This window comes from Aythya fuligula, chromosome 2, assembly GCF_009819795.1.
Source record: "Aythya fuligula isolate bAytFul2 chromosome 2, bAytFul2.pri, whole genome shotgun sequence".
Taxonomy (NCBI): domain Eukaryota; kingdom Metazoa; phylum Chordata; class Aves; order Anseriformes; family Anatidae; genus Aythya; species Aythya fuligula.
In genome coordinates this window covers 120284315-120303790 of record NC_045560.1, presented here as the reverse complement: position 1 = coordinate 120303790, position 19476 = coordinate 120284315, and the positions used below count along the sequence as shown (strand labels likewise).

The following is a 19476-nucleotide window of genomic DNA, read 5'->3' as shown; positions in this document are numbered from 1 at the left end:
TATCTGTAGAAGCTGCTGGTGGTGGAAGAGATGCATAGATACACTTGAGAAGTTTGTTATGTCTAAAAAGCCCAGAACAACAAAAGCAAGAGGAAAATGAAAAAAGCACATGTCCAAAAGACAGGAGGGCAACTAAATCCACACCTAAGAAATATCAGGAGGCAGAGAACTCCAGAAAACAAAGCATGCCTGCCAGCTGGCAGTACCTCTTCACTCACCTCATCAACTTGCAAAGCCTGCTGGAGGCAAATCTACAAAACTTGTGACGAAAACCAAAAAAGTTACTGTTGCATATATTACTTGTATCTTGCTACTACAACTCTCAGGGGAACGTGCCTGTAACTACTTACAAACAAAATTATCCATACTAGATCCTTCCCAGCAACAAACACAAGCAGCAGTTCAGATTTGCTAGCTGTACTTCTAGCAGTGTGGATGTACCTTTTTTTTTTCCCCCCTTTCTTCTCTTTACACAGATAAACAGTCTTAATTCTCATAGTCTTCAAGGCAGCCAGATGGAAAAACAGTATTGATTTCTTGCCTGAACCTCTGGAAGTCAGCACTTGGATCTTGTGAGCTAAAAAGGCAGACATCCCGACCCATGCTTAAGTACTGCCGTCTGTAGCACATTGCATTTCCTCAATGGAGGAGGAAAGTAGTTAAGTCTGGGGTCTGGAAATCTCTGATCTATCTTTTACAAACTAAAACTATGTACTTAAATTAATTGGTTCCCATTTTCTCTAGGAGTTTCACTTGCATCACTTCATTGTGCATTTCTTCGAGTGAAGACAGCCTGAATCAAACCCCTCTGGGACCATCATCTTGGCAATGACAAACCAGCAGAATGAAGGTACCACTGGAGCTGGCCCATATCAGGGACACCACAACCAGGGCAGAGCCCACAGCAAGTAGCAGAAGGAAGGCACCTCTTTTTAATAAAAATATCACCTCCGACTTAAAAGAGTTACCTGCTGGCAGGTATGGTTAAGTATCTTGTGTTTAAAGGTACTGTGAAAGAAGCTAGAGGACCTGTTCTCCACATCCCCTGACCATCAGCGGAAAGAGCCTTTGAAGAGCCTGCTGAGGCTGTACTCATGAGAATACTTGGGAACGCTTCCCAGGTTGTTTGGGGTTTTTGATTTTCTAAACATTGGCGAAACTGACTGTAGCTTCCAACTGAGAAAATTAAGATAGAAACAAGGATAAGAAGCTAGAACAAAGCTAAATATAGGTATAGTTACCTGATGCTTTAGATAACTGGTGAGTCATTCGAGTACTTGCACTAGAATTAAAGCATTTGAAAATTAAAGGGTGCTGGTGCTCAATCTATAGAAGAATGGAAAGCTATATTACATGCATATCCAGGCTTCACTTTACAGACCTTAGTGCTTCTCAAGATTACCCACATTTTATGCTACAACACAAATCCATTTTGTTCTTTACACAAAGTTCTTTAACAGAAGGAGTACCATTAATTTGAAGAGACTCAAAATATTAAGCTAAGGAGATATGAAGTAATCATCATCCAGGACTCTATATAAACACTTTCTTCTGCTTCCCTTAACATTGAAATTTAAAACCTTGCCTGTGACTAAAGTAGGTGAGTAAGAGCACTAACTTGGCAAAGATCATAAGCAATCATTCAAGAAAAATGTGATCTAATACTTGTAATTTGAAATTATCTTGCAATCTGACTTACAAAATAAAGAAAACAAAAATATCATTCGGATGAGTCAACATTTTCATTACAGGCTGCCTATTATAGTGAAAACTCAAGTGAACAAGCATTGCAAAAGAACGTGTTCTTATAGAAATGGGTTATCAAGATGTAACTTGAAACAGTCACAAATTAAGCATGGGGTATATAGGTTTATCCATTCCTTTGAACCTACCTGTTCTTATTAGTAGAACACCAAGGTGAAATACAACGTAAATATTAGAAAGCCCAACGGAGGACAAAACCCCTGCAGGAATAATCCACAGGTAACAGAAAACTTCATCTAGAATTGATGTGAATATATCAAGCTTGGATATGAGAATAATTAAGTTTTAATGCCAAGCAATTCTAGGCAGAGATAACTTAAATCACACTGAAGTGACTGAATAGCTTTTGGCTGAGGTCACTTATCTAAGGCTTGCTCTCTGCTTGAATAGTTCACCACAGAGCGCTTCTTATCACATACTGTTTGTGTGACACATGAGAAAATACTTTCACTCCTCTGGAGGCTTACAGCACCTAATCTAATATAAGTTACAAATTGTGGCTGCAGCAGGCAGAAGCACTAAGAGAGAGTGAGTCTTTTTTTTTTTTTTTTAATTTTTTTAAACACTATTAAACAGATCTATGCATAAACACGTCTCTTCCTTGAAAACACCTTATAGATCAGAAAATTATTTTGAAGATGTTGGCATGTCCAAACCAGGGAAGGTTGATATAGGTGGCAGATTATGCATTTATCTAGCATAAGCATTTATGCTTATTAAGTCCATTAAGAACCCTGTTATTAAGGAGTTTATTAACTGCTAGGATAACAAGCTCTTCTAATGCAACTGCAGGAGGACTCAGGAACAATGTTGAAAAATGAAGTCAACTACCAATGAGCTCAACGAAAAAATGATTTTCTATTCTTTGCATGCTTACAGAATTCATACAAATCAGAGAGCCTGGTACTAGGTTCTTGGGAAAAAAATAAACAGGGTTTATTTTCATTCACCACACCATCTAAGAAACTCCAAAAAAATCAAAACAATTAAAAATAAACTGAGATGAAGCAAACTATTTCAACAGGCCTGAGTAGAAACATTTTGTCTTATCACACAGCAGGTAATTCTGGATGACTTACCATGATAAGCACCATGACATCAGCATCCCTACGGAGGAATAAGGCCTATCTTGAAAAGCTACATTCAGTGGTGGAACAATGCTACTTCTGGCAAGTTGGGCAACAGCCCCAGAAATGGCAACCATGGTTGTAAAATTGCAGGAAGCCCATTTAAGACTCCCTGTTTAACATGTATGGAGAGCTTTCCTCCTCCATGAGGAGCTCCTTCCAGAGCAGAGAATGAGGAACCCCAGCTTTCTGAGCAGCTCAATGCCCCATACTGATACAGGTCAGCACTAACCAAGGCTAAGTAAAAAATCCACGGCAGGCCGGCAGGCATTTAATGCTTGAGATTAACAGACAATTGCTCAACGTGACCTACTGGCCCCATTTTTGTTTGTTTGTGTTTTTTTGGTTTTTACATCAAGTCCATTACGCGACTAAGTCTGGCAGATGCAATAGTAGGGTTATGCCATCTAATGCCTTAAATCCATAAACTTTCCCACTCTGGCATAGCCCCCAAAAGTTTTTGGTTTTAAAAAAGTATTTGATTCGCCACAGAGATTAAATTCCTTTACAACGGAGCTAACATTCATTGTGTTCAAAAAAAGAAAGGGAGGAGAAGTTAATTAGTTCTCCTTTTAAAATTCTCACAAACTCCAAAACTTTATTTTGTTTATTGCTCTTCCAGCGAAGTAATAAAATCATATACCTAGTATTTTAATAGTGTGCTTCTGCAATCATTGTAACTGACAACTTTCATCATCTCTGAAAATGTACCCACTAAGGAAACAACATGAACTTCTGGTTAGCTTGTTCATTTACTAGGGGAGTGCCATGGGTGGAAGATTTGTGCATCTCTTATGACAATAAATACTACAGTAGTCAAGTTGAAGAGAAAAGCTTCAGAAAAATAGAGCTTATAACTCATCCTGAGTCATTTATGCATATCAACAGTGACTAGTAGTCGTGTGCTTATCAAACCGCTGAATTTTTTAAAAAGTTCAGTTTAGGAAAAACAATCATACAAAAGAAGCAATCCACACCCCTCTCCCCCCAAAGTAATTTCCTCTAGAAAAAAAAACTAACTGCAGGAATTCAGGTCTCTATGAGAAGGTGCACAAGCTACAGGTCTGCTTTACATGGGACGTGCTCCAGCAGCAAGAACCCTGAGCCACCTGGGGGACGAGGCAAAGCTCCAGACAGGGACCCCCACATGAGTGCTCCAAGTCCTACCCGTCACTATTTTCTTCACTACCTTGATTTGGAGAAAACTAAAGAAGTGTAGGATATGCCTTTTTTTTTTTTTTTTTTTTTTGTGGGGGGGGGGGGGGGCAGGCTTTTTCCTCCTATGTACCTCCTTAATTAGGTCAGAGCTCCAACACAACCAGGTGGAAAAGGCGAAGACCACAAGGTGATCCTCCTAGCACTGTGGGGCATCTTAAGATTTGAAGGCCATGCACAATGCAGGAGAAACCCAGCTGGGAAGTAGAGTTTGTTTTTTCTTTCTGCATTTGATGACCTTCACATGACAACTCCGAGAAAATAAGAAGTACTGAACCCAGGAACTCCAGCAAGGGCCTAACTAAAGCCCATAAATATCTCAAAGAAGTGGATTGATGTTGACAAAAGCTTATGCAATCCAAATAGCAGACAGACTTTGACTGTGCAGAGCTCCTCGGATATGACTTCACAGCAAAGAGGCTTTCTTGTAGTTTTAGGACTCTGATTATATAACAGATATATTGAGATATGTTTTCATACTATTCATTGACCTTTCTCCGTATCACAGTGAGCTTTACACTCTTCTTTTTCCATCACCAACCTCAGGCCACATTATAGTTGACCCACAGCACAATAATATGGCTGGGTCTGAAATCCTTCAAGGGTAAATAGGCAGACACCAAACAAAAAAGCTGAAGGAAATCATTCTAGCAGGGAAAGAAAGATACATCTTATTAGATCTTGTCCCTTCCTTCTCTCTGCTTCTTGCAACTTTCCCTGTCTTTGTATGCTGGCCCACCTGCTGCCAAAAAGGACAGCCCATTTGGGCTCATTCTTCACCTGTCAGAAATGCCCTGCTGGGCTCTCTTATAAACCCTCCACAGCTCTATACCCATCCTCTTTTCTGGTGTTTCTGCAACACTAACCATGCTGCAAAGACAGCAATTCAGTGAACCCCATCTCTTTCAACTGTTCTACCTCCACAGGCTGTCCAAGCCCAGCTCACTCTCTAGCTCCATTTCTCCACCAACCTCGCCGCAATGCTCTGTCCTGATAACTCTCGTGTGTCCCTCCTTCCTTGCTGTCATCCACTCACTCCCCTCTTACCCAAAGCCTGGTTTTCCTCCTCTAAGGCCTTCCCCACACTCTGAGGCACCAACCAACCTGCGTTCCCCAGTCTACCCCTCACTAACTTGCCTTTACCAAGCAATCTCAGCCTCACTGTCAGCTACTTTCTACCATCACCTCCCCTCTTTCATGCAAGATGTTTTTCTTCTACTGCTCCTGTCAACATCACCTCCCTCAATGCACAACTGCTTTGCTCCTGAGGGCCACCATATAGGTATTTTTGATACTAATGCATGCCCCCCTTATCCCCACCTCATGTATAACGTTTTAGAACAATTTTGACAGCAAAAATAACTAAGGGTACATGAAAAACTGGAAAGATAAACTGCAACATATACTTGTAAAACATATATTGGGCTTTACCAGACCAGAACCCTTCCTTAGCACCGATTTTTCTAGATAACGTCAGTGCAGTATGTTTCTCTATACTAATAGAACATTTCACATGATGCCACATAGGAAATTATCAGTTCAGGTGAAGACGATTAATACAACAGTGGGAGAAGAGCTGAAGCAGTTTATAAATGTGACCAAAATAGTTACTACAAAGAAAAGACAAGAAATTATTTTGAACAGAAAAAGTTCCTACATCAACAAAATGATGCTGGTCCCAGTCTTTTTTCCTATTTTCTTAAAATGCCTTGCCGTAAGTTAAAAGTGTGTACTGATGAGACTTTCTGATGACACAAAGCTGCGAGGAATCATCAAGACGGAGGAAGACTGAAGTACCTACTGCACTAGAAAAAACACGTAATCTCATGAGTTAGAGTAGCAGAAATGGAAGGAATCGCAGTAGCATAAAGTGCAAGGTCAGGCACTTTCACAAAACTCTGCTAAAAACCAGCATTCATCTGCTGGAAATATGAAAGGAATGAAGATCATGTGCATGTCAGTCTCAGACGAGTGTAAGCTGCTGTTATGATGCAGTCTGTGATGGAGGTCTTGGGTAAAGGTTATCCCAGGAAGAGAACAGCACAATACGTGCTCAACTTTCAGTAAGCTGGAGATAGGCAATCGTTTTCTCAGAGAAACAGAGTTAAAATAACAGCAAGACATTTAAACCAGGAACAGTTGAAAAACAGAAAACCACCAAAATTTTAAAGCCACTTCACCAACTACTCTGCTACAGTCGGTGGAAATACTTCAGCAGACAACCAAGAGGAGAGCTTGCACCCTTCAGAGGTGCACAGCAAATGAAAACCACGTTGCCAAGAAAACATGATTCAACATTTCTCCTTTCAATCAGCAGGGATACAACTGTTTGAAATGCAGACTGGAGGGAACAGACATCCATTTTGAGGAACAAGACTTTTACTGCTCACAGAAAACAGAGCCTGGTCACACATGTAATGCATAATATAACGTGTTGCCTGCAGTATAATCAATAAAATGAGTAAAACACAGTGAACTGATGCCTCAATATTCTCTCTCATAGGAGCACAGTCATATTTTTGTATCACGTAGCATAGCTGCAACAGAGTGCAAGAAAAGCTCAAGCCAGCAGAGGGAGGCAGCTGCTCTCCAGGACACGCATCCTTCACATTCCCCGATGCACAGTAGGAAGCCAACGAGTTTGTTTTTGTGGAAGTGAACTCACCCCTCAGCCATTGTGTAAATGTGGCTTTAAATCAAGCTGTAATTAGATTTTGCTGTATTTAACAAAACCCCTCTTGTTGCTCCTCTTTTCCAACTCTAGACAGGAAATAAATGCATTCGTGAAAGAAAAAAAGGAAAAAAAAAAGTTTATGCCTCTTCCCTGAGCATGTTCTGGCACGCATGCAAAAGTAAGTACAAAACATAAAACAATAAACTCAACAGGACACTCGGTCTTCGCATTACACAGGAACACAAAGACCTCTTGCGTTGGTCCACTCTTAAACTTCAGCTTCTTTTTATCAGTGTTCTCCTTCACCACATTAACCTTGTTAAAAGATACTAACAGTCAAACAGTTGGAGTCAAGCTTTTCTTCATAAATTTAATTAACTTGGCAGAAAGCACAAGTGGAAATCTTCTGCTAAAAGCTCAGGCAAAGTAAGACTGCCACGTATTCATTTTAGGATGGATCTTTTCTTTCCCTCTTATTTTAACTATTTTGGTCACAGCACTCCTGTTTTTAACCAAACAGCTTTATTTCCATCACAATCGTTGTACAGGCTGATACCCCTAAAATTTAACAATGTTAAATCAAATCCACATTACTACAATACACATTGCACAAGCTGGTTTTGTTTTGTTGGTTGGAGTTCTTTATGGTCTAAACTGTGTATTTCCACTGCAGTTTACATTGCCATAGAATAAGTGCATAGCAAATGAAGTTGAGATTACTCAGAATAATGAACAGTTTCGATGTTTTTTTGTTTTGTTTTGACTCCAAAGCTCTCAAACTAGTTTATGGTGGCATTGCAGCAGTGGATACAATGGCAAACTGGTGCAAGCAAGTCAAGAGGACATGCCGAAGGCCATGTGGCAAGTTAGCTGTTAATCAAAGAACAAAAAGTTTCTGCTCTTAATCTAGACCCAAGAAAGCTTCTTCCCCGTGAGTCAAAACCTACTGATAACTATCTGGTCTTTGAAAAGTTTTAGATTCCTTAGAAGAAAGAAAAGAAGACCAAATGCTAATTACTCACATGCATACAAATGTTGCTTAGGATTTATTTACAGAAGTTACTCATTTTTAGGACAGCTGGAAAAGCATGCCTCTTCAAAACAAACTGATTTCAAGAACGTGCTGTAATGCCCTAACTCTCTACAAATCTTCTATTATGCTGCAAGTTTGAAGAAAGCTAAAGCAGGTTTAGAGACCTCAAACAACAACTTCATTCTGAAACCAGAAATTCTCTTCATGCATCTAATTTTGAAAAACACCAGGGGTAGGGAGTTTGAGTGTCAAAATAATTTTCCTTTCTAAACAAAATGAGGCTTGGAGAGAGCAAGGCATTCAGAAATTCATATTATATGCACAGAAATTCTGCTTCTGAAACTGTAAACGAGCTGAGGAAAAGATCACAAGAATTTAGGATTCTAATCTTTACTGTATCTCTACTTATATAAAACATGTTAAAATGGAACATCCCACATCACAGAAATGTAAGTTTGCCATTGCCAAACAGACTAGGTGGACACGTATTTTCACCTTCTTTGACCCACAAAAAGCAACAGTATTTTTTTTTCCCTCCTGGAAGTCTGTAAATTGGCACAGAAGGGCAATAATCCACAACTGCATGAAACACTATTAATATTAATGTCTTCCAAGCCAACATTTCCAAAAAAAAATCTGGGGAGAAATCCAATAAGGCACATCGCCAATGGTATGGGGCCATAACAAGGAAAGGGAAGTTTCTATACTAGCTCCTACAGTGGAAGCATACAATAGGATTAGCCTTATCTTATTTAAGTTTCTTAACAACAGGTCTGCATCCTCTAGACAGTTTTCTGTTTGCAGGAGGACTCAGGTTCTGAGTAGGAGTCACTCTTACAATGAAGCAGCAATAGCTGTGCTTGGCAGAGCTGGAAGCACGAGGACAACATCAACAGCAAGAACAGTGATTCACGTTTGACTTCAGAGAAAAAAACAAAATTTCAGGCTGGATAAAAATTCTTTCTTCCATACTCAAAGCAGCTTAAAGACTACCATTTTTATAGGTCATGCCCTGTACTTTTTGCCTGCTTTTCGATTCATATGTAGGATGGTAAGATTATAAAGTGGCTTCCACTATGGCATTTCAATTCAGATTATTCTCCACATAATAATTACTGCCTTTCTTCTCATCACTTACATACTGTTTTGCTAGTCTGAGAATGTTTTGTATTTATTAATTTCTGAAAAGGTTTTTTAATCCCTTCAAAGTACCAGAGTCCTAAGCGGAGCTAATCTCATGCTCCATGAACTTTAGTGCAAATGCTATAAGCATTTTTTATTTTTTTTTTCCCCTTAACAACTTCATTTTATATGGGAATACAGCGCTACTACTGTAACCAAGCAAAGCAAATATGCTGCAGTAAATGTAAACTTTATTCAAAGTGTAGCTTTAAAAGTGTTATGGCATATTTCAGCCTGGACTGCCAGCGTTAGTACAGGGGAAAAGGCAAAACGAGAACGAAATGACAGACCTTTCATGTCAACAAGAGTTTTAGAACAGTTAAACCGGAAACCTATGGACTAAACATACTGCCAAAATGTGTCAACCTCCTTGTTGAAGCCAAACTATCCATTTGCAACTGAAATGCAGTTAAGTAGAATTCGCTGAAAATACTGGGAAAAAAGAAAAGGATTGTTTGCAAAGGTGGGGGGAACTATGCCTCCTTCTCAAGATTCACGTGTTGCTCCTTATAACACTATTTTAAAGGGTTTTGGTGGGCAATATCCCTGGTAATTTGATATTCTGTAACACAAGACAAAATTTGCAGAAAAGCAGCCAGGGAGAAATTTATGACTGAACAAACACTGAAGACCCAGCTTTGTCACAGTGATTAAGTAAGGCCAATACTGAGGCATTTTGTCGGTCTTCAGGAAGCTTTTCAGAAAATAATTTAGGCTGTTCAAAAGTTCTTGGTAATATCTGATATCCAGAAGTCTCTTTATTATGTCTAAGCAAGCAGATACTGGATATAAGCTGTCCTGATGTTTATACAAAACATAACAATCACACTGTCTCTGTACGCTCCTCCATACTACTTTCAAAAAACTATTTCATAGCAAAAGATGCATTCAATACATCTTGAAAATTCAGTATTTATACTAGAACTGTGTTGTTTTTCAAAAATTTACATGACTGTTTAAAACTGTACTGAAATTCAGGCCCGTATATCTGAAGTTTTCACTGTTTCCTCTAAATAAGCATAATCCAATTGATAAATTTTAAGGATTTATGTACTTCTAAGTCTCACGTGGTAGTCTTTTCAAAGAAAAAAACAACTATCAGCAACACTGCTGTCCATCTTAATTGCATTCATTATCACATTCTCCATCCTCTCAAGAAAAATATAAATAAATTCCAAGAAACTCAGCCCAAGGCGCTTGTACAATTCCAATCCCCATCTTCCTCTTCACTACCATGCACCCTGAGCCAGACGGCAAGCCTACCTGTCATCTTTAGCTGCTCTAGGGAAGGTCTACATAAATCACCTGGTTCAATTCCTCTACAGCATCGCCTCATGCTATTTACTCACCATGAGACTGGTAAGTATATGGGAGAGAAAAATGATGAGAGAATTGAAGCCTGCTTCAATTACTAGCCAGTTGCTAGAGAAATGGAATTAGCAACAAGCAAACGAACAAAAAGTACGTAGGAAACAAGTATCTAGTCATGATTCTCCTTCTGGTAGTTATCACGACCACAGGGACCACCAGTAAGGGCCTTCCATATGTAATGCACACACCACTAGGGGAAAAAAGCACTGTCAGGGATCCTCTCCTAAAGGCTATTTTAGAAGAGAATTTCTGCCTGAAGTAAAATGCTTAAACAAGACTGAAACCCCACTGGGGAAGAAAATGAGGGAAAACATCAACTACCTCTTATAGGACAGAGTTTATTTAAAGTCCAAGCAGAATCAGTGAGGGCAGAGGGGAACAGAAAAGAAAATAAAGGCATAAAAGTTGTTTACTATGAAAATCTGCACTGCTTGTTTCACTTCTTCGGGGAAAAAAAAAGTCTATTGTAAGAACATTTTTGGACTGAGCCAAAACAACAGTGTTGCATTTTGCCTCCTCTGGCAGAAAAAAAAAAAATGCATTTAATGATCAGAGCTTCTTCTGTACTAAGTGGAAAATTATGCTACCCCTTAACACTTCATTTGAATGAAGGTCTGCTTTTTGGTTTTGCCTTTTTTGTGTGGAAAAAGGCCCCACAGACAGGCACACATTGGCACACATTGCATATATACAGAGCTGTACTTTGATTCAGGAAATGCAAAAAATAACCAAACAACTCAAAAAAAAAAATCATAAGCAGACTGAATTTGCTATTTTGAAATTCCAATCTAGCGTTAATGGCAGTAAATCAGAGAAAAAGCTACGAATAAAATCCAACGCCGTAATATCTCAGAGATACAGCGATGCCTGAATAAATCAAAATCATCAGTTTTGGTTTGCGGTACAGAAGTTTACATTCAAATGCAGCTGGATTGCAGTCAACTAGCCAGCTCCCATAACAGCACCTTCAAGCTGTATTGATTTCTACAGAAGGAAAGGCACCATAAATCTGCTGGAACAGCATTGCGTCATCCTCTTGGTTGGCTTTAAGAAGTAAATTAAATGTTTTCCATTAGTATGGTAAAGAAGCTATACAATTTTGTTTTTATTTCGGATACGGTCTCAAGTTACGGAACACTTGAGCTAGCTCTGCGGCAAGGACTACATGTTTCACGTTTGTAAAGCCAGCAATTCATGCTTATGTGAAACCAGATGTGTATGCTGCACGGTTCCCAGGGCCGTGGATTATTTTAAAATATGTTGTTGTCGATTAAAAAGGAGAATCCGCTTCCCAGTAAATCATGGAGCACGCTGAAAGAAAAACAACATGTTCTTGCAGAGAAGAGAGGAGAGGGGGGAGAACAAAGGGGTGGGAGCAGAGGAAAACTTGGAGGAAAAAACAGCAGTGCTGTAGTGTAACAAAGGGTAACACAGTTCTGAAAAGAAATAAGCATAATATTACTTGAGGTAACAAGAACTCCTTGATCAATTATTCATATAATTTACACCAACAGCTGCATCAATGAAAAAAAACAGGGGAAAAAGAACATCTTCCCAGCTAGAAAGTGCCCTTGATTTTCACCAGAACATTTGGCTATCTCCTATCATGTGTTTCTGGTTAGCAACACACCCCTCCAACAAAGGGAAACAAGAGAGACAGAAAGAACAAACTGATTCGCTGGAGGTAGTAACAGCCTTCAAGGCTGCATTTCAATCCATAAGCTGTGCATCACCAGGAGCTTACGGCACTTTACACTTCTGTGCATGAATCATCACCACCACCACCCCGCTTAAGTACACTCATGCACCCATACCATTATGCAAGTACCTTCCGTGAGTCCTTACGCTCTCCAACGTGCAAAAATGCACTTTTTACATAACATTCAGAAGAAACACTGCCTTTCTCTTTTAGTTTATGGTTATCTCTGCTTTTATTGTTTCATGTAGTCCTACAGTAAATGTAACAAAGGGAAACATTAAGGAGATAAATATTTCAGGTTTGATTTCAAATGGGAGGGCAAAAAAAACAACAATGTATAGTTATCATTGTTTTTTCTCTTTTCTGTCAAGGTTTCAATACAATATCCTCAGTTGTAGAAAATGACCTTGCTGGTAGACTGAAGAAACTCAGTGAAATTGAACTCAACACCGTGAGAAGCAGTGAGAAATGGAATGGCTTAAGGAAGGGCTCAGCTGGCCTCACCAAGCTTGGTGGTCTTACTGCCAGGCATGTACAACGTATCTCATGAGGGAAGGTTATGGGGTGAAATGCTGGTTGTACCAATGGGAAAACTCACGCTGAGTTTGGTTTTATTCCATTAATGTTAGGATGATGAACTTTGGTCTAGTTCAGAGCCCTAATTCAGAAAAAGATCAATAAAAGATTAACAAGAGAAATCTGCAATTCTTCTCAAATGAATCAAGGAATACTCATTTATGGAACCTTCCAACTATGAAGTTAACACCTTGCATAACCTATTTTAAAACTGCAGAAGTTGGAAGACCTTTAGAAAGACCTACGTTTAATTTTGAGGAATTCTGTGATAATGTTCCTACTGCCTTTTTTTTTTTTTTTTTTTTCCCCAAACAATCTTCTACATAGAGTTCAATTCATCTCATCAGTATAAAGAAAAGACTATGCATGTATCTCCCCCACATTCAAGATCCTGGCTATTTAACAGAACCATAACTTAGTAAAATGCCCTAAAGTGCCTGTATCTCTACTACTGTCTGTAGGTTCAACCAAGTTCTTGGGGTCACATTTTGTCTTTGCCCATAAGCATTTTGCCCTTTACAAGCAAGAATGCGTTCTAGATGACCAAATGAAGAAATAAGTATAGTGCTTTTAAACAGAAATTCATCACATGCAAACCTCGTTCTTCTGCTGTTGCTGGAGACATCTGAAAGTGCTTCCATATTTTTGTGGCCACTCAAAGTTAAGTTCCAAATGGAGCAATTAAAGAGGGATACATTTCTAAAAACTGAGCACACTGTAGAGCTCTGGAAGTCTGTTCCTTTGTCAACATCAAACCACAGATACATCTTTCTACTAATATTACAAGGAATTATTTCTGTTTCTAACCTACAGTGTACTATATTGTTGTTTCCACCACCCCACAGCATTTGCTATGACAACATATGTACCAAGTAGCAAGCAGCAATCCACACAGGAAGGAAAATGCTCAGAGATGCATTGGTGTGCTTATTTAGTAAGGACGGGGGGGGGGGGAAAATACCATTTCTTGCAAATATCAGCCATTTCAGTTTGCTTGAAAAATGAATCTCTTTACCTTGATGCGAAATTTCTGAGCTCCTGCTAAATCTGCCTGGTCTGCTTGGAGGTCTTCACCTTTAGCAGGTCTCCCAGGGGAGGCAGGTTTCTTCACCCTGGAGCTCCCGGCGGCTCCTTGCAGCAGTGCCTGGCGACACAGCAACAGGGAAGGAAGGCTTTTAGCTTCATCATCATCATCATGTCACCAAAGCCGGTTTTAGGGCAGCCAATGAGCCTCCTATTAGGTTCAATCTACTGGCTTAAACAACAAAGGCATAAACTCTGGAAATTAGAAGTATACAATTTGTTGGTTTTTTTTTTTCTTTCCTTTTTTGGGGGAGCCTGGGGGTAGGGAGAAGGCTGCAAAGAGGTGGCTAGGGATACTGGATGGGCATGCAGCCAGCTGCAGATGTTCCCTCTCATTTCTAAGTCCCAGCAGCAGAATCTCCAAGCCCTGCAATTGTAACAGACAACCTACGGGCAGGTATAAATTCTCAGCATCTCATGCCATGATTTTCCCACACTGGAACTGCTCAGAGACATGCTTCAGGAGTGGTTCAGAGCAATGAGCACAAGTGGTGAGACATCTTCTCGGGGGAATCGCTGAGTGCTGTGCAGCTGCAGGTAAGAAATCCAGCCTGCCCACCACCTTACCTCCTTGCCCATGACTTCCACCCAGCTGAGGGAGCAGCCCTTGTTAAATACATACTCCCACACATTTTATTTCACTCAGAAAAAAAAACAAAAAAAAACACACAAAGTCCTCCATCTCCATCATCACACAAGAATAACAGACTGCCTTCCTCAAATGAATGTTTATTAAAAGCTGTTTCTTATATGCAAAACAGACATACAAAATTTAAAAGGTACAGGATATGACCTAAATCTCTGTTTAGGTTTATGTTCTTTTTCCTCAACATGCCACTTGAGGTAAGACCAGCTCGAACTGTAACACACTTTAAAAAGAAGCACTGAAGCACCTGAGTTTTCTGGAGTTTGGCTTTATTTCACAGTTATGTGCTCAAGCACCTTTACTGGCACAGCAGATGGCACAGCAGCTTCTTTTAATCAAGTATCTCAGAGCTTCTCCAAATGACGTTAATTTTCCAAGCACTGGTATTCACAGCAACAGGCCTGCAATCAGGCTGCAGTTACGATGAAGCAACGAATTCCTTTCCTAAAAATGTCAGAAATATTTGTAGAAACTATTTAAGCACAAATCCAAAGAAACAGTTGTCTCACAGTCAACACTCAAAAGAAGCAGCAGTATTTGCTAGTCAATTACTTCATGTTTCCCAACCCCCGTATTTGGGAAATCTGCCTGAGTTTGGGTCTTGATATTCGTACACCAAAGAAAAGGGGTTCATTTGCTTGCAAGCATCTCTGTTGGGCAGGTGGATGGGACCTAGCACAATTTGCCTTGAAGATTTGCTGCCATCGAAACAGCACTACAATAGAACTGAGCGAAAACAAAGGGAATTCAGGGACAGATGGGTACCTTCTGGAAGTGCTCATAAATTAGAAGAAATAACAAGACAAACATGAAGGCATGAGCATCATTATGGATACTCAGTTATTGTGGGGCTGCTGTAGGATTGTTATTCTAGTATTTGGTAAAAGAAGAAAAAATAAATGCATTTTAAGATCTTAAAAGAGATGGTGTGTGTGTGGGGGGAGTTTCCCAACCTTGTCTAGTCCAACAAATCCAAAATAAATATTATTAAAAACACACTCCTATTTTATTATTACAAATTATTCTGATAGTTCAAGCTACCGTATTTCAAGCAATAGTTCTGAACTGACACTGTACAGTCCCCAAACTGAAGCAACTTCGCAGGGAAAAGGACAGAGCAACTCATAGTCAATTATCCATATAAGTTCATACTTGACTTATGGTGAAGAAAGAGGGGAAGAAAAAAAGGGAGCACAGCCTTACTTTCACAGGTAGTGAATCTGTTCCAGCCGTGTGTCCTGACTTCTTGACCAACGACTCCAGCAAGTTCATGTACACTTGCTCTTACCTCCAAGTCAAGTGACAGCTATTACACCTACCAAGTGGTCTTGGCAGGACAGAAGACACCTCCAAAATCCCTAGGAGACACTGCTTAAAAGAAAACCCTGACAAAATTTTACAGAAAAAAAATGTTTGTATTGTTGTGTAGAGAAATAGCTTCACAGATCAATTCCCCCATTTCTGCCCTGCTGAAGGCAGAGCTCCTTGCTTTCTGCTTCTCTGGCAAGTGATGGTCTCTGTGTTAGAGTCTGCAACGAATATGAGTTGCAGCTCCCAGTTTACATCTGTTGCTGGTAATGTTAGCCTCCTGCAGGAAATACACATCTTGGAGTTTAATATATATATATATATATATATTTTTTTTTTTTTTAAGAATGAGGTGTGCTATGAGTGCATGCACTGATAAATTTGCAAAGTATCTCCACAGTTATCAGTCAACAGCTTCTGAGATCCTCAGAACTGCACTATGGAATATTTTTATGAAATTTGTTTTGTATTTATAGACTACATCTCAAGTTTCAGCCTTCAGCCAACAAGCTGGAGCCTTTCATGACACATGCTGTTTCCTGCTTCACTGTCCAATATCAACAAGTTTTTGGACTTCCTTTCTAAAAAGAATTTTCAACCTCATTTGCTATGTTCCTCTCTTCTTTCATTCTCTCGCTAAGTATGAAATCAAAGTTTTAGTACTTACAAAAATACACGTCTCAAGAAGAGAAGCCAAACCTAATTCAGAAGGATCTGTGAATGAATGAATGGACTTCTTATTCGAACAATCCCAAAGGCACCTACTTAAACCTTCAAACCTCACTCGAGTCTACCCTGAGGTTTCCATAATCCAAACTAAAGGCTTTAAAAAATGTAGGATTTCTTAACAAAAGAATAAGTTGATACAGGAACTCAGCAGCAGGCGATTAAGCATTTGATAACTTGATGCTTTGATGAGGCGTTACCTTAATCACTGTCACTGGGGAGAAAGTGAAGTCGGGAAACTGAAACGAGGCAGCTAGAAGTATCCAGCTACTCAGATGAATCAGATACACTTCCTATGCCAAAAGAGGTATCAATGCTTTCTGCACCCAAACAGAACACAGATCCTTAGGAGAATATCATTATTTAACAATGCAGATGAAGTAAAGGAGACCTCAGCCATACCTATAACTAGAAACAAGGAAACATTTGCCAGCGGGTTTTATGCCAGAAAGATTCAGTCTGTTTAACATATATTCTAAGTTTTCACAGGCAGGAGTGCTGAGTCACTACTCTCTACATCTCTAAAGGTTTTGGATAAAAAGCTCAGATCAAACATAAATCAGAAGGTGTAGTCAATTTACTGAACATAATTTTCAGAAACCTTAATTAGCAGAGCTTAGTTAGGAAGGGGCCACATCCACTAATTCTGGCAATTTCTGTTCCTGGAGACAGGCACATTTTCATGAAAAAAAATAACATCACAAAACTGTGATATGCTCACCTATATATAGCATTAAACCACCAAAAAGATGGAGGAATCAAACTGAAGAAATCCAGAGGAATGAGAAGTCAGGCTTTCCGTAAGTGATGCTAACTTGTTTGTACTTCCCACAGTAACATGGTATTGCTCTAGACTACCTATGCTGGCAAATACACGCAGAAACATCTTGGACGCAGGAGGTTTCACATCTGAGCTGGGAAACTTGCCTTTCGTATTTTCTGTCTTTATACACAGCTGGAAAAATTCACCTCATTGATGGTAAGGATGGTAAATTTCATCCCAAAGTAAGACACACACAATCCAAAAGCTTTACTCTCCTCTCCATAGAAAATCTGACCCAAAATACTGCTGATTTTCTGGAGCAAGAGTTGCATCAACTGGAAGGTAGAAACTTCTTCACAGGTCTAACAGTTTCACGACCACTATGCTTGTAGCTGCAAGCATCTCACTAGAAGGCTAGATCAGCACAGCCACTATGTACTGTCAGGGGAAGTTAGAGTGCACTCACAGAAACAGGAGGTCCATTAATCTCCTAAATGTTAATTATACTGTCAGGAAGCTTCAGTGAGAAGCAGATTACCAAGTCCAGCACACTAATTTTTCATTTGCTGGTGTGTATGTATGCACATTTGAAAAATAGATATAAGCAAAGGCCAGACAAAAAGCAGAATTTAGTTTAACTTACGTTCGTTTCCTACCCACATTCTCAGATACTCCCTTTTCTAGTCTTACAACAGGGTTTCATTCAGGATTTACAGTTACGGATTAAGCATCCCATGTGTGTGGAAATGCATGCGTCGGGTATAGACAAGCTGTCATTTTACAATCAGCATGTCCAGTTGCACCATTTATCAGTAAAACAAAACAGAACAGAGGCCTTAATGCAGTCATATGTTTGCTAACAAAACTCAGAGCTTCTGACCTTCCAGCCTTCCTCCCTGGACTTCTTTTAAAGTTAATTTCTTATGAAGTTAAAGGATAAAATACACATTTATTCTAAGAACTTTTTAATGAGAAGTCTAGCATTTTCCTGGAATGACTCATGAACAGTCATGAAAATTTAATAGAAGAAAAAAAGCACACAGAAAAACAGGTTTTCTGGCCAGGGTGTTACCTGGTCCTGCAGGGTGTTTTCTCCTCCTAGAATTAAAAAATGAATGAAAATAAGTATAGCCTTTATAATAGAAGTAATCAAGGTTCTTAGGCATTAGTGGGCTGCCCAGCAAAACCCAACTCCAAATGAGTAAGAAGAGATGTAGTGTCTCTTGAGGAAGAAATTGCCTTGGATAGCAATGGAAAAACGTGGCAGAGCACATTACTTGCAGGGAGGTTACAACACTGGAGCAAAGCATCCATGCAGGGCTGGATGGAACTGGAGGGTTTCCATCCTGTGACTCAAACTGAGCAAATCAACAAGAAAAAAATACGAGCAGGCTTGGGTCTGGTAAAGCAAGCAGCTAGGGCAGGCAAGTACCAAAGAGGGTGGACACAACTGTCCTGGTGAATCATTCCTCCAAGAAACTTCACTGATAAGCAGCAGCTGGTTGAAAATACTCCTCCCAAGCCAAACACACAAACAATTCAAGAGGCACGAAATAAAAACACACAACTGTGAATATATGAACTGAGCTTATATGCCAATGTAGAGTCTCCTACTGTTTCCAGCCTCTGAATATTCACCTCTAGCCAAGAGTCTCAAGAAGAAAGCCTGCATGCTTATGAATGGTCTTGGTTTGGTGACTATGGGCAAGCAAAGAATTCAAAGGAAGGAGGTGAAATACAATACAAATCTGAAGTTGAAATTAAGGCAAAAGAAGAGATCCTTCCCAAGAGTTTCTGTTGACTTCTACAGTAATTAAAAAAAAAAACACTCCTAAATTGCACTCCTACAAAGGATAATACAGCTGCAACATTAAAGTAATTAGAGTTACTCTTTCAGAGATACTAATATGTATGCCAATGAGATTCATGACTTCAGGGGTCTTGAAAATGGTTTGAGACTTGGACACAGCCCCGGCAATTTCTGCCTATAAAAAACAGCACACCCTCTTGAGTCTTTATCGATCATTCTGGGACCATACACTACCTTAAGGAGTTATGGCCAAAACATAAAGGTTTCTTAATAATAGTCTGGGTCTAAAACCTGAAATAAACCAAATTCTGAACTATCTTCAATTTTACGTAAATAGAAGAATGGGAGGGGTGATCTATATTTCACTGACTGTGCTGGATGTCCAACAGCACATGGCATACACTGCTTTAGGAAACACTTTTTTTTTTTTTTTTTTCCAAGTTTTCAATTTAGCTTTATTCATTTTTCATAGTCCCTATGAAAGCAAAACTACTTTTTA

At 39.5% G+C, this 19476-nt stretch overlaps 1 protein-coding gene across 1 annotated transcript in view; it reads right to left on the bottom strand.

Moving 5' to 3' along the window:
• The window catches only part of FAM110B (family with sequence similarity 110 member B), a 109920-nt gene that overhangs the window by 67466 nt on the left and 22978 nt on the right, over positions 1-19476 (bottom strand). Inside the window, exon 2 of the mRNA XM_032181346.1 lies at positions 13657-13785. The gene's annotated coding sequence lies outside the window, so the exon portion shown is untranslated. The remainder of the gene's footprint in view (positions 1-13656; positions 13786-19476) is intronic.